Genomic DNA, 15367 nt, shown 5'->3' with positions numbered 1-15367 from the left:
CTGTCGCCGAGCCTGGCATCTCCGAGCCCCCGCGCGGGGGGCTGCCGCCCAGCGCTGATTGACAGCCCGCTTCGCCAATGCCTGGAGGGAGAAAGGAGGTAAGGAGCAAGTGTTTAGGGTAATATCTGCTAATGATGATGGGGGCGGGGCGGGGCCTGGCGCCGGGGCGGCCCGCGCAATCGGCGCCTCGGACAGGGTCGTGGGGGGAGGGGAGGCCGCGGCACGAGGGGACCCGGTGGCGGGACGGGGGGGTGGGTGGTGGCGGGGGTGGGGTGGGGGACGGAACCTGGAGGGCGTCCTGGTGGGGACAGGTGGAAGAGGTGAGCTCCCGGGTCTCTCTGCTGTGGAAGAGAGGCGGCCGTGCTTGCCGGCCGGGTCCGAGGTTTGCAAATGAGTTCCCGGCGCCCTCCGGCGTGACCTCCCAACTCTCGGAGTGCACGAAGGGGGTGGTACCTAGAAGTTAGGGCGGGGTCGCCGGAGTGCAAGGGTGGGACGGTAAGTTCTTCTAGAAGGAGACTACACCACCGCCCCCCACCTTCGGAAAAGAACGTCTTGCAGGACTTGGCACGGGCTGCTGGGAGGCTTGTCCTGCCTTAGGGTCTTGCTGTCCCAGGTTTGGCGACTGAACCTGAAAGCGCTCAGGGCCCTGGGTTTGCACACCGTTTCACTTGTTCTCCACAGTTGGCTGGGAGAGAGCAGAGGGGCGCCATTGCTTCTCTCCATTCTACAGATTTGAAAACTGAGGCTCCGCAAGATTAAAGGGCATTATCCAAATTCACGCAGAAGAGCTTATGAGTGAGTTGCACGGATGCAGGCAGGTCTTCAGAATTTAAAATCGCTAGTAGACGGTGCAATTAAAGGGAACAAAATGACCTCACGCTTCCTTCGGGGCTGATGATCGCTTTGAACATTATTATTATTTATGCGTATACTTTGCAAGACCAAGGTGGCCTGGGATCTCACTTCCTACGTTGTTCATTCCAGCTGGCGCAACCAAGTTAGGGGTTCTGGGGAGCATGGGGTCTCAATACTTGTTGGAATGAAGAAAGACCCCCGTAGTTTGCAGGAGGAGCCCCATAAGGTCCTTGAAATACGAGGAAGGGGTCTGGCGTCTGCCAGTCATTCTTTACTATCTCAAAGGAAGCTTTCTTCAATAGGCCCTACTCCAGCCCCACATCCCCTCCTCCCAAGCTTGGGTTCCAGCCTCGTTCATCATTATCCAGGTCCTTGATGGATGACCCTCATCTCTCCAATCCGGAGTTACTTTCTTATTCAGAGCTATCGTTTTTAGTCTTGGCAAAGTGACCCATTTTCTTCTGGGGTCCAAGTCTTTGACCTCCCATTTCCCAGGTCTCCCTTCCTTCAGAAGAGTTCTTCCTTGCTGTTTCAGAGCCTGTGTCCCCCCCCCCCACTGTCCTTCTCTCCTCTGTAAGCTCCTCAGATACTGCTGTGCCCCTCCTCCATTTATTAGAGATGAAATAAATAATGCCATAAATAAAAGTATTTGGGAGTCCAGGAACTGTCAGGGCTGATTAGGGCATAGAGGACATTTTCTTTCTCATTATGCAAAAGCATTTCATGGGGAAATAAAAGAGGTTTCATTGTAACTCATGCATGTCATATTTCAAGGAATTCAAGATATTAATCATATTTAACATTATTTGCAACGTTTCTTCTCCCTGGCTTCTGAAAACTGCTAAATGAGGACACGTGGATCACCGGGAAGAAAGGGAGAGGAACGTGAGAGGGACAGTTGAGAAATAATGAAAGGCTGGGGAAGGAGACCGAGCGAGATGCCAGGGAGACGTTTCTTAGGCACAGAAGTGAGGAATGGGGGAGCGACTTCTGGGACGGGAGACAGATGAAACTGAATGATACACGAGGAAATAAATGATAGCAAGGCTCCCTGCACGTTCCCGGCTAGAGAGCGGTTCTGAATTTTGCATTGAAACCTTTCCCTCCCACTTTACTCCCCGATAATTTGCCAGGAACTCCTAGCTTTTGGAAAGAAGTTAGGCTGTGCCTGGGGATGGGGCGTGGTGGGGAGAAGACCTTCAGCCCTCTGGTAATGAAATGATTTCCTGTACCTGGGGATGGTGAAGCTATCTCTTCTACGCAGATTTATTTATTTTCATTTGTATGAGTGTGTTGCCTGCATGTGTACACGTGCACTGTACGGATGCCTGTGGCCGAGGACCTGGAACTGGTATCACCGATGGCTGTGAGTCATCACGTGGGTGCTGGGACTTGAACCTGAGTCCTCTGCAAGAACAGCAAGCGCTCTTCACCACTCAGCCATCTCTCCAGCCCCTTAGTATGTATTTTAGATTTATGTCATCCTTTCCACTCAAACACCTTGAGAGACTGGCAACCGTACTCCATGTTTTCCTGACTGAAGGGACCGTCTATCTTTTTTTCCCCCCCAAAGTGGCCATTTCTACAAATGCAAACACTCAAATGAGAGGTTGCTTTGGTTGGGATCATCTCTAAACATCCATGTTGGAAACTTAGTCCCCAGTGCAGCAGTGTAGGGGGTGGGGCCTACGGTCAGGTCATGAGGGCTGTGTCCTCAAGCTTGGGTTGATGCCTGTTATACAAGAGCACAGGAATGTGAGTTTGGATTCTTGGGTGCTCCCGTGGGTGATGCCTCTGTCGCACTGTGTTGCATGTTACAGCAAAACGGCTCTAAGCAGTTGATGCCCATCAACCCTGGACGTCTTGACCTCTGGAATGACAAAAGCAAAACAAAACAGGAGCAAAAAACAAAACAAAACAACAACAACAAAAAAACAAAAACTCTCTCAATTTCCATTCTTTACAAATTGCTTAGTGCATGGTATTCTGTTATACCTTGTATGGGTAAACAGAAGACGGTCATTGCAACAGCAGTTCCATTACAAAGTACTCAAGAGTTTGGGAGAATGAACATGAAAGGCCTAGGTTGCTATGAATGCTATTGATGGTGAGTCTGGTGAGAACTCGGAACTGTAGAGAAAAGAGTGGTTAAGCGGTTTTGATCTATGCTAGAAAAGCGGGGTTCGGTGGCTCGCACCTGTAATCCCAGTGCTATCCCCCTAATCTGGCACTCATTTGGGAGGGACAAACAAGAGGCCTGACCTGTAATACATATCCATCCACCCTATTTTTTTTTTTTTTTTAAAAAGAGGTGGGAGAGAAGGAAGGAGGGGCGGGCTGATGGTTCAGGGCATTCTAATGAGTCTCCAGTTGGAATGAGGATCCGAGCTTTAGAAGCTGGAGGAAAGGCCATCCCGGCTCTCTAGAACTCTGCCTTTGGAGTGCGTGGAAGGCAAAACTTCTCCATAAAGAACAATGAAGTACGATGTCTGGCAGGATAAATAGCTAAGCTGTTGCAAAGCCTTCACAGCTTCGTTTGGCCAAGAGACTAGAGAAATGATTTAAAGATGGAATTTATAATTAAAGGGGATGCAGAGCGGAAAGATGGGGAGATTTGCAGCCTGGCGTGGTAGAAGTGAAAAAGCATGCCTAGGAGAGAGTACTGTGGGGATAACCAGTGGCCCTTTGCTTAGGAGATTATTCAGGTTCCAGTGCTCGGGATCTATTCATCAGGATAACGAGACAGTGGCCTTAACTGTCTGGGATCTTTGAGACAAGCCAGGACTTTGAAGGCAAGGTTTAAAGAAAGGCATGTACTGCCCAGAGCCACCTTGGAAGGCTTCTGCATTCTGCCGTAGCATTTCTGGGCTACTCCGGGTGTGTCTCAAGCTGGACTAGGTTAGCTCAGAAGGGCGGAAGCGGTAAGCTTTGCAAGTAGCTGTGTGTGCTGATTCAGCGTGCAAGCTATGGGACCAACTGTCAAAGGTATGTTGGATGGTTTGGGATTTCAGGCAGAGACTGGTCAGAGGGGCAGGGTTACCACAGAGAGCCCCAACTAGGGAGTGCCTACTGTAGGTCTGGAAATAAGGTGCTTTTAAAGTCCCCCCACACTGTAGAGTCCTTGGTGTCCAGTTTCATCCTTGGAAAGCTGAATAAGCTGATCCCAGCAGAGGCTGAAGAGTGGGCACCTGATACTTTGGGGGCCCAAATCCTGAAGGGCATCTAGGAGGTGGTAGGTGGCTATTCTGGAGCCTTCAGATTTAAATGTTCACCCCTTTGGGTTTGGATTTACCAAGCCCCATCCCACCATATTTGTGATCTTGAGATAGGATCTCACTGTAGCCTAGGGTGGCTCTGAAGTCCCTGTGTAGCAGGGTCTTGGCTAAACTTTGAAGTGATGCCCTGCCTCAGCCTCCCAAGTACTTGGATTACTGAGGCCTGGGTTTACAGATATTAGCCACCGTTCTTGGCCCGTAACTCCGTTTTGGAAGTCGATAACGTGCTTGAGTCCGCTGACTCCGAGCTGGAGAAGTAGCCGAGGACGAATTAAAGTGGCTCATTTAGATGCCACTCTTGGACTCTTGCTTGGCACTGGAATGAGTTTAGACTTTGGGCGGCTTTTGAGGTGGATAGTTGTAATTTGTATATGAAGATAACTTGCCTTGTGGAGGACAGGGGCCGAATACTAATGGCGTGAATGTGTCTCCCAATATCATGTCATGGAAACAATCAATCCGCAGTATGACACTGTTGAGAAGTAGGATGAGAGGTGGCTAGGTCCTCAGGGCTGCCCCTCATGGGTGGCATAAATGTGGAGCACTTTAAGCTTCCAGGACATCTGTGGCTCTCCTTACCCACACCATGCTGTCTGCCATGTTATGACATAGGAGGGAAGTTCTAACCATTAGACCTGTACCCTGAGCTCCCCAGTCTCCAGAGCTATAAGCCTAACAAACTTACAGTGCCTATAAACTACCACATCTCTGGAATCCTATTATAGCATCACAGGAATGAATTAAGACAGTGGCTTAGCTTTGCTTTTTATGAAAGGTCTTGAAGAAGAAAAATGCCAGGAATTTGAAGTGGTCACCTTTCCTATCCTCACACAGGCCGTTCCTCAGCCTGCATCGCGGGAAATGGTGTTTGCAGATGAGAGAGAGCACCTGTAATCCAGATGCTTAGGACACAGAGATGAGAGCGTCGTGACAGGCCCTCCCGAGTCCAGTCCTCAGTAATCAGGAGAAAAAGAGGGAAAGGAAAAAAAGTAACGTTCCTGTTAATTATCCCTTAGAAAATAGAACGAACACTGACTCCCAAGTGTGGAGCTATATACTCCTTCAGACTTAGGACCGCTCCTCCTGCTGAACTGTGTGTGCATGCATACAGCAGAGCTCCCTGAAGAGGAAGCATCTACTGAGTTAAAGATCCTCAGGCTGCTTGACCTTGGCTGATTAGAACTCTGTGGTTGTGGACTGATGGGCAGTCAGGGCCGAAAGTACTCTGAGCCTCCTAGGCTCCTTAACAGCCATTTACTTCCAACCTCTGTCTCTGGCCTAACGTCCTGGTGACCAGGTTCAGCTCTCACAGCACGTCACCGACCTTCACGGACCTTTGGCTCCCACCCGCTCTGAAGAACATTCTAACATCTCGACCTGTAGAAAGCACTTCCGGCCTTGCGATAGCTTTTCCACAGTTGTCCAGTGCTTTTGAAGATGTAACTGTTTATCACCTTCCTGGTTCTGTGGCTGTGCAGAAGGCCTCGTCTACCATGGAACATGTTGCTCAGAGAAGCCCGAGTCTACGTCCTGGGCCATGGCCACTTGTCTTTGGCCAAGAATAAGCTGTTTCCTTTTTCCCTTGAATGTCAAGTTGCTGCTTTACAACTCTTTGATACAAACATAATAGAGCCAAGCACTTGCAAAGTCCTTCGTAAGGAGCACTCAGTAAACGCCTTGCTCCACTCTGTTGTCTAAGTCATCAGACAATGGCTTTGCTGCTGTCTGCTCTTGGGGGCTGTACAGAGACGGATAGGATGGCAACTATAGCCATGCTTTAAATCTTTTTAGATGTTTACTCTTAATTCAAAAACAAGAGATGGTGAAAGCCAAGGGGTTATCTATGGACAGGGTAAATTTTTTGATTGGCAGCATCTCAATTCCTTGAGCCATCCAGAATATAGCTTTTAAATAATAACTCAGCCATGGGAAATGCTTTTTATTGCACCAATTTCAATGATATTTAATGAGCTTCTGATTGACTGTTTGATCTCCCAATGTTTTGTGCTACTTTTAATTCATTTCGTATAATAGAAAAAAAAGTAATTGGAATAAAATTTTGTGACAAGATAATGACCTTCCACTTTGAAATTAAATGTCTGATTAGCTTCAACATTTTAATGCTGAGATGATGCTGCAGCAGGCACAGGAGTGCGCGTACTGTCATTCCATGGAAAGTGACTGAGGAATATGCCCTCACTCATTGCATAGCCAAAGGGCGTGGTGACTGTAGAATCATAGACACACAGGCCTAGAAGGGAATGTGCAGTCGCCTGAACCTGTGTCTGCAGTTTTTAACAACTTGGATACGTGGTTGTACGGACCATGCTTGACTACCAGTGACGGAGATCTCACCATCTCTGAATGCATCAGCCATACACCCAGGTATTAGTCCAGAATATTTACTGTGTGTATGCTATGTGTTAGGTGTCTTTACGGGTTCTGAGGGATATAATAGTGCAACAGATTCCAGGGTATCCTGGGAGAACAAGGAGCGGATAATAAATTAGTTACTGTTGTAGGGAGGTCTGCTTGTTTGTTTCCTGGCTTCCCTGACTCCCAAAATAATCACACAGAAACTATATTATTTTAAACACTGCTTACTTGGTAGCTTGGACTATGTCAAATTCCACCTCATGATTTCAAAGGAAATTACATACTCGTATAGAATAAAGGAAGGTTAATGAATGTGTAGTAGATTCACTTTCCAGTGGACGTGGGCAAAGGAGGGAACCTTTTCTGATGTCTAATAGTTATCCAAGCTTGAAAAGTTAAATACAAAACAGTGAAAGACATTGAGCGAGTACCAACAGGTAACTACAAAAATGAGTGTCCCAATGAAACACAGTATTTTTTTCTGCAATGCTTAAAAAAAAGCAAAAGAAGTATTTTTAAGATTATTTTAGATTCACAGGAGGTTGAAAAAAATGGTATAAAGAAATTCCAGAAAGAAATACCTTTCATCTACTTTTTGCAAGGAGTACACCTTGTATTCCTCTAGCTATGTACTTTGCATGATATATATGCCCTTTTAAGGTTTTTCATTTAGTTTAACATTCTGTGACCCACCCGTGTTTGTTGCATGCACCAATAGTTTGCTCCTTTTTATGGCTGAGTAGTAGGCTGTGGTGTGGGTGTAGCCCAGGCTTTTAGTTGGTCCTCTTTTGAGGGATGTTATGATGGTTAGCAGTTTGAGGCGACGGCACGTATGGCTGCTCTGAACAGTCGTGCGGGACTTTTACATGGTGGTAAATTTTATTCTCTGGGGCCAAGTGGCTAAGAGTGTGTTGTTGGGGGCTTCACTGTGCCTTCTTACTTTTGCAGGATCTGATTGGCAGGAGAGACAGTTTGTTTCCAAACCAGAAGCAATGGATTCTTTCAAATATAACTGTGCTTCTGCCTGGTGTATTGGTGCATGCCTTTGATCCCAGCACTGGAGAGGAGAGGCAGAGGCAGCCAGATCTCTGAGAGTTCAAGACCTGCCTGGTCAACAGAGGAAGTTCTAGGACAACCAGCGCTACATAGTAAGGCCCTGTGGTGAGACCCTGTCTCAAAGACAAAACAAAACAAAAACCCCACATATCTAATCGGCTTCCAGTCTCCCCTCCATTGTCTTCCCCCTCTCCAGGGTGAAATCTAGAGCTGCAGTTGCTGACTTAGGTCCTTATGATCCTTGGCTGCCACCCCCTGCCTCTCAGAGTTCCTTCCTTCTCCCCTCTCTGTTCCTGTCTCACTGGCCTTTCTGAATAAGACAGAGGTGTTTACCCAAAATGCTCTTTCCCAGGGCGTCTGCAGCCCTCTTCCATATTTCCCGTAGACTGTGGTATCCATGCTTGGTGAGGCCTTCACTAGGCTCCTTGCTTACAGCTGCAATCCTTCCCCGCACCCACACACCCATCTCTCTTCCTGTCTAGCATGGTCACTGTCTGTCACACTATACCATGCTCTTGTGAGGAGGTTGTAATCCCCTTGCGGGAGGCTTGCTGAGTCCACAGCCTGTAGAATAGTGCCTTGCGCATGGTGGAGGCCTGGTGAACTCACTGTGCGAGGGAATGACCGTGAGGGCTGTGGAAGCAGTCGGAGGAAGTGGTAAGATGACATGGGACAGAGTGGTAGTAGTCCTGCTGGAAGGAGGACACAGGCAGCGTATATTCGACAAGCATGCGTTCTACTGTACACTGCTCTGAGCAGTGGAAAGATGGTCTTCATTTTGAACTTAAATATTCTCTAGCCGGGCGATGGTGGCGCACCCTTTAATCCCAGCACTCGGGAGGCAGAGGCAGGCGGATCTCTGTGAGTTCGAGGCCAGCCTGGTCTACATCCTCATTTGTTTCTCCTGCTTGTTGGCCCTTAGGATTCCTCAGGCAGGCTCGATCTTCTCCTCATCCTCTCTTCCAAAGGAGGTCCTTTCCTTTCTGTAAAGGAAGTCTGTGGAGCCTGCTCAGGAAAGTGATACCCTTTGAAAGAGTATATAAGAGTATATAAGGGAGTCATTCTTAAAAATCGAGTTACTGTTTCTTTTCACGAATAGTATTCTAGACTCATGAGAACTCATAAATAAGTCAAAGACCCCAACTGAGGTGGAGATAAAGAAGCCTATGGCTCAGGTTCCCGCGAGGACAGGAGGCCACCTGATGCAGGGTTGACATGTGTGCTCCTGAACTGTTATGAGCAGTCTGCCTCACTGTTCCTTCTGCCTGTTGTGTTCTTGTTGTCTGTTCATTCTGTTGGAGTCTGTTCCTTGCTAGTCCGCATGGCCCAGGCTGTCAGCTGTGTGCTGAATATCTATTTCTTACCAGATTCCAAAGTTGACCACCATTGCCTGATCTAGTCTTGCTGATGGATTGTCTCATCTGTGAACACTCCCAGGATTGCAATGCGAGCATCATTTCTCTTGAAGCAAAGAGGACTGAAGAGCAAAGAGTTGAAGAGATTTCTTCACCCTCATAGCAAATTTGAAGAGTTTAACTGAAAATTCTATTTAATCCATGTAGCCAGTGCCCCTTGTGAAGTTTTGTAAATTTAACCTTTTAGTCTCATGGTCTTTATTTCCCTTCAGTTTTTGTTGTTGTTGTTGTTGTTGTTGTTGTTTTTTGAAGCAGACAAGATTTCTCTGTAGCTTTGGAGCCTGTCCTGGAACTTGCATTGTAGACCAGGCTGGCCTCGAACTCACAGAGATCTGCCTGTCTCTGCCTCCCGAGTGCTGGGATTAATGGTGTGTGCCACCACCACCTGGCTTTTCCCTTCAATTCTTAAAGAAAGAAAAATCCCCCTACCCAGAGAGCTGAAATCACCATGGACAGAAACATTAAATGTTTGGGATAGTTAAGAAAAGTAAATGGGATGTTGAAGCCCAGGAGGGGAAGAGAAAGGAACGTTTAGAAGCTAGCTAGCAGAGTGAAAAAATGGGTGGGATCCAGTTCTTAAGTTCCCATGGCAAGATCAGTTTCCATTCTGTCTGCTAGCTCTCTCCCTGCCTGAGGACTGTATTGTAATTGGATGACCAGGTCATGCTCAGTCTTAGTTTAACCTCACAGTAACAGAGGCTTTGGCTTTCTACGGAGAGGGCCCTGAAGTGAAACGGTGAAGTACAGTCCTAGATATTAGCGGCTTTAGGTTTTGTAACAACATATAGAATATATAAATTAATCTGTGCCACTTGTCCCCTGGCCCAGAAAGCAACTGGATTTCTCTGGTTGCCTGGGGTATTTCATAGCTTCTTAACAAAGCTGTTATGAACAACCATATTTCTTTTGGCTTTGGAAACCAATAGAAAAATGTTTTTATTGAAAAATATTAGTTTTTTTCTAAGTATTTTTTTTTTCACTGTCTGGATGCTTTGGGTCTGTCTTCTGGGCTAGGAATATGTTGTTTTGTTTTAAATCTCTTCTCTGTCCTTGTAAGGAAGCTGGTATTGACTGCACGAGTTGCACAAGCTGTCCCAACACACTCAAATAAATAAATATTTAGAAAAATAATTGTTTACTGTTTCTTGCCACTCAGACTTCTGGGTTTAAGGTTTAAGGTCTCTCCTTACCATCGTGACAGCAGAGGTGATGATGACGAGGTCTTAGGCACACAAAGTGTGGGCACAGCTACGAGTTCTCAGTAGGCCATGGAACACAAGGCCAGTGTGTGTGCTCTATAGACAGAAAACACCATACATCCAGCAATACTGCAGGGAATGCTAAGGACCAATAGTTTCCTGCTCTTTTCTGCCTTCGCCATTGAATATCACAGGCAGCAAAGTTACTCTAGTATTGGCACTTAGAAAAATCACTAGTGATAAGCTCAAATATAGTGAATTGGGGCTGGAAGATGATTCAGTGGTTAAGAGCACTGACTATTCCTCCAGGGGACCTGGGTTCAATTCCCAACACCCACATGACAGCTCACAACTGTCTGTAACTCCAAGATGACACCTCCACACAGACATGCATGCAGACAAAACACCAATGCACATAAAATAAATTTAAAAAATATGAATCAGCCAGTCTAAATGTCTGGGGAAGATTTTTGGAAATTATTATTATTTAATAATAATAATGTGAGATTTATTATATTATTATTGATAATTGAACCTCTAGATTAAAATCAAATCTCTAGGATGAGACCTTGGCATTGTTAGTTTAAAAATCTCTAGAAAGCTAGGTATAGTGACTCACGCCTATAATCCTAATAGTTGGTAAGGCTAAGGTGGGTTGCCATGAACTTGAGTTATCCTGGGCTACAGAATGAGACCTGTCTCAACAAAACAAAACAAAAACCTCTGGTGACTAGAGAGATGGCTCAGAGGTTAAGAGCACTGGCTTCTCTTCCAAAGGACCTGAGTTCAATTCCCAGCAACCACATGTTGGTTCACAACCATCTATAATGAAATCTGGTGTCCTCTTCTGGCTCACAGGGATACATGCAGGCAGAACACTGTATACATAGTAAATAAATAAATCTTAAACAAACAAACAAAAAACCTCATTAGTCTGACTGGCTGTTCTGGTGTGCACTGTATAGCCTAGGACACCTCAAACTCATGGCCATTGCCAGCCCCCTGCCTCAGCCTTCTGAGTGATGTGGTTATAGGTGTGAGCAACCATGCCTGACTAGAGAGTTATTTTCAGAACCACTGCTTGAAGTAGCAGCATTGTACACGTCATGGTGTAGGGTGATCACGAGGAGCCCAGGATGCACTTGGAGTACCTGAGCACATTGTCATTTGTGCCGAAATACACATCTCTGGGGACAAAGTTCCTGCAGATAGAGAGCGATCACATTTTCCCCATGCCTGTGCTAGGGACAAAGTCCAAAAGAAAGAAATGAATTCGATGCAGAGGACTGAGGTACCAAGGCCACATGTTTACTGGTATAAAGGAAGTGGAGAGCTTCCTACGAGAGGGCTATGCATTCCGCACAGATGGGCACCTTCCGTGGGAGGTCAAGGCAGCAATTTAAACTTTCCGTCCCTCATATTATCACACTTGGTTGCAAGGGACAAAAATTCCAGTCAAACTAGATTGAAGGCAGAGGGAACTTATTGGGTCCTCCAGTTCCCAAGTCTACAGAAGGAAGAAAGACGTCCTTGGGATTAAAGATGCTCACTGATGGCAGAGTTCTTTCTCTTCATCTGATTCCCACCTCTCAGTTTACAGGCAGATGGTTTCCAGCAACTCTGATCTGCAACAGGAAGACAGCTGCCTGTGCCGTCCTGAAACCTTTCATTATTGGCTGAAATCATTTCATGGGTGAGCTGGGGTCCCCAGGACAGCCTTGGGGAAGTACAATTTCCTCACCGAGGAATGCTGGGTAGACAAAAGCACCTGCTCACTCCTGTATCTTTGAGAGAAAGGAAATGAAGTGTTTCTCCATCAATCTTAAAGAAAAAAAACTTTTCCAAGGGTGAGAAAAATGTACCCTAAACCAAGGAGATAGACAGCCTTCTGTGAAATTGTAAGGCAGAATGAAGGGACAAAGGTCATGGGTGTCAAAAGTGGCGGCCAGATGAATTCTGGTTTTGCTCTCTCTTGTTCCACTTGGAGGAGTTCGGAGGGATTGGTCCAGACCAGTTTGTCCAGATGCGGCAGCGGGCACAGACTGCGCTGTCTACACTCTGGCCTGTCAGTCACCCAGGCTGTGCCTTTGCTGGAGTGTGTGGCAGTAGCCTTTCTTAACTTTGCTTTCCTTTAATGAAAAACCTCATTTTCACCCCAGGTGTCCAGGTTTTTCAGGGAAGGTCATCTGTGGACTCAGAAGATAAAGACAGACTCGGGGCTATTACTTCTGTCTTAGAGAGCCTGACCCCTGAATGTATGAGGACACAGGTCTTTCAGAGTTGAAGCTAGCATAGGTGTTCTGGATGTCACAGAACTACTTTCAATTTGTTTTTCTGTGGAGTAATGTTGAGAGCATGCCCTCCCCCCCCCCCCCGCCCCTGACATCTCATTCGCAAGTTGTGGGGGAGTGAAGTCCTGTGGGAAGTCTGGGACTTGGAGGTTGTGAACTGTGAACTGTGCTAAGCGCTCTCGTGAGAAGCAGTTCCACAAAGAGGCCAGGGACCAGGGCCTTCTGCAGCCACACCAGCTGTTTCTCTTGCCAGGATTGTGTTCTTGTGTCACTGAGCTGGTTTCCCCATCTCTGTGAAGGGACAATACTAGTGTTCACTTGGCGGCATTGTTCTGAGGAACGTGATCAGTGCCCAGCATGTGGAGCACTTGGTAAAGATTAGCTCTTCCTTCCCCTGCCCTCGTTGACGGATTCAGATTAAGTCCCAGTGTGTATCACAGGGCTTCTGACGTCAGCATGTGCCGCTGGCCCCTCCACAAGCCACACAAAGGACTGAAACTTTGGATCCAGCTCCCTGGATACAGATCTTCATCCCGCCCCTGTGCGTGATATCCCGGGTGGGTGGTATAACGCTCGGTGGGTTAGGCATGCCACTGCATCCGTTTTTCTCACGGCACCCACTCACTCTTGTATGGGAAGAGCAGTCCGTGATCGCCTGCTGTCCCGACACCCTGCCCAAGGGGAACGGACTCAGGGAGGGTGGGGGAGGCCACCCAGGATCCACCCACGTCTTCCTTTGCCTCGCTGGCTGGCAGCGTTTCAGTAAAAGAATGACATCCACCCTACACTGAGACTTCTGAATCTCCTATTTTGTCCCTGTCTCGCTCCCAAGTTTTTTGCTATTCTGGATTTCAGAAAATAGTTCAGTTGCCAAAATTGGTTGAATGAGCTCCTTTTAAAATTAGTCAAGTGATGAACAGTGCCGCTTTGCCGGCTCGTTCTAACAAGCCCCTTTCACAGAAGTGCCCTGTGGGATAAGGTTTTGACAAGAACCAAGGACTTACAAACTTAACATCAGACCTCCTCCGCTGTCCCTCCCAGGAGAACACAGACCTTCCCTAAGTCTCCCTCCATAAACCGGAGGAGCAAGGTAATCGAAAGCATGGGTCACCGGCAGGTAATCTCACACCAAGGTATCCAAAAGATGGAGGCTAACACCTGTCATTCCTCAGGTCCACAGTGTCCCTTTCTGGGCTTCTTATGTGAGCCTCTCTGGATGGCCTGAGGCTTTATTAACCTTAGCGATTTAATTTAAAATTGGTTCAGTAGCTCATGTTTATGGATAAATGGGTAAAACAGTAAAGATCAAAAGCAAAAAATAAAATTACTATGGAATTGAATATTTCAGAAGGCCGAGCCCAGTAAACGCTAGTGGAGTGTGGTGTTCGGAACGAGAGGCCCCCACTTATGATAATGTGCCTAACAAGGAAATGAGATTGACACAGCCATTCTGTTTCCCTGTCCCCCGAGGTTAGAGATTATGCAGGGCGTGTTGCCGTTTTTAGCTTCTTTGGTAATTCCTACGGTGAGAGACGACACTCTGCATATTTTTCATGTTGCTCTTCTGTCAGGTGCCAGGGTCTTTGAGGTAGCACAGAAAATGCTCCTCTTCCCTGAGCCTCATGTGGACTCCCTCCCTCGCTCCCTCCCCACCCTGCAGTGGCCCAGTGCCCCTTTGCCAGGGCTTTATTTGTGTTCAGTTGCTAGGGAATTCCATGAGCCTGTCTAGCAACAACTGGTGCTGGGTGAGATGATCTAAGGGGGCCCTGGATTGATAATAGGTTTACCATCATTCGATGCCTCGGTGTATACGCCAGGCCGACCAGCAGGCAGGACAAGTGAGTTCGCTACACCGAGAGCAGCATGGCGCTGAAGGAAGAGCCAACTGGGTAGGCGCCTTTAGGACGAAGTAGTGTGGATTGGGATCCACTGCTTGGTAATTGATTCTAGAGCTGGGTACTTGGTAACAAGTGTCCTCAGTGAACCCCGCGGTGTTAGTCGGGTTTCCCAGAGGAAGAGAACAGTCCCTTAGCTGGTAGGTAGGTAGGCAGATTTGACACGGTTTTATTCGCAGTTTATGATGGAACAGCAGAGGGCTTAGCATATTTTGTTAAGGAGATTAGAAGATACATTCTGATCTCCAAAGCCTGGGTTGTGCTCCAACCGGTCCACTTATGGTTTGAGTGATGTCCTGGCCAACTGCAGTGTATTCCAAATCCCCAGGCTGGTTGCACACCTGACGGTGGTCCAGGAGCTGCTTCCACGTGTGCCCAGGAGCACATAGTCTGCGTCATGAAACAACTCTACCAGAAACTTTCTGAAAAGTGAGCAGTTTGTCCTAGAAACTTCTCTACCATGTTACACTTCCCTGCCTTAAAAAAAGAAGCCTTAAATAGTCTAGGTTCATTGTGGAAAAGGCAAAAAGAAAAATACAGTCAACAACGAACGTGTTACCCATAATACTTCTACCCACAGATGGTGACTATCAACATAGACTTACATTCATCTTGCTGCTCTTCTTCCTTCCTTCCTTCCTTCCTTCCTCCCTCCCTCCCCCCCTCCCTCCCTCCCTCCCTCCCTCCCCCTCCCCTCCCTCCCTCCTTTCCTCTTTCTTTCTTTCTTTCTTTCTTTCTTTCTTTCTTTCTTTCTTTCTTTCTTTCTTTCTTTCTTTCCTCCTTTCTTCCTAAAAATGATAGTGGTGGCTTAGGGGTGTGGACAGGGAGCTGGCCTTTCTGAGTGTTGAGCAGTGTGGAGTGTTTTATTTACATTGACCGATCACTCAGGACACCAGCCCAGGAAGCCAGCAGCCACAGTCTGAGGCCAGACTACCTGGCACGTCTTCCATGCTCCCTTTGACAACCTCTTTGTCCATGGAAATTCTCTTCCTTGTTTTTTCTTTG

Source organism: Arvicola amphibius, chromosome 1 (genome assembly GCF_903992535.2).
Source record: "Arvicola amphibius chromosome 1, mArvAmp1.2, whole genome shotgun sequence".
NCBI lineage: Eukaryota > Metazoa > Chordata > Mammalia > Rodentia > Cricetidae > Arvicola > Arvicola amphibius.
This window is presented reverse-complemented; position numbering follows the sequence as displayed.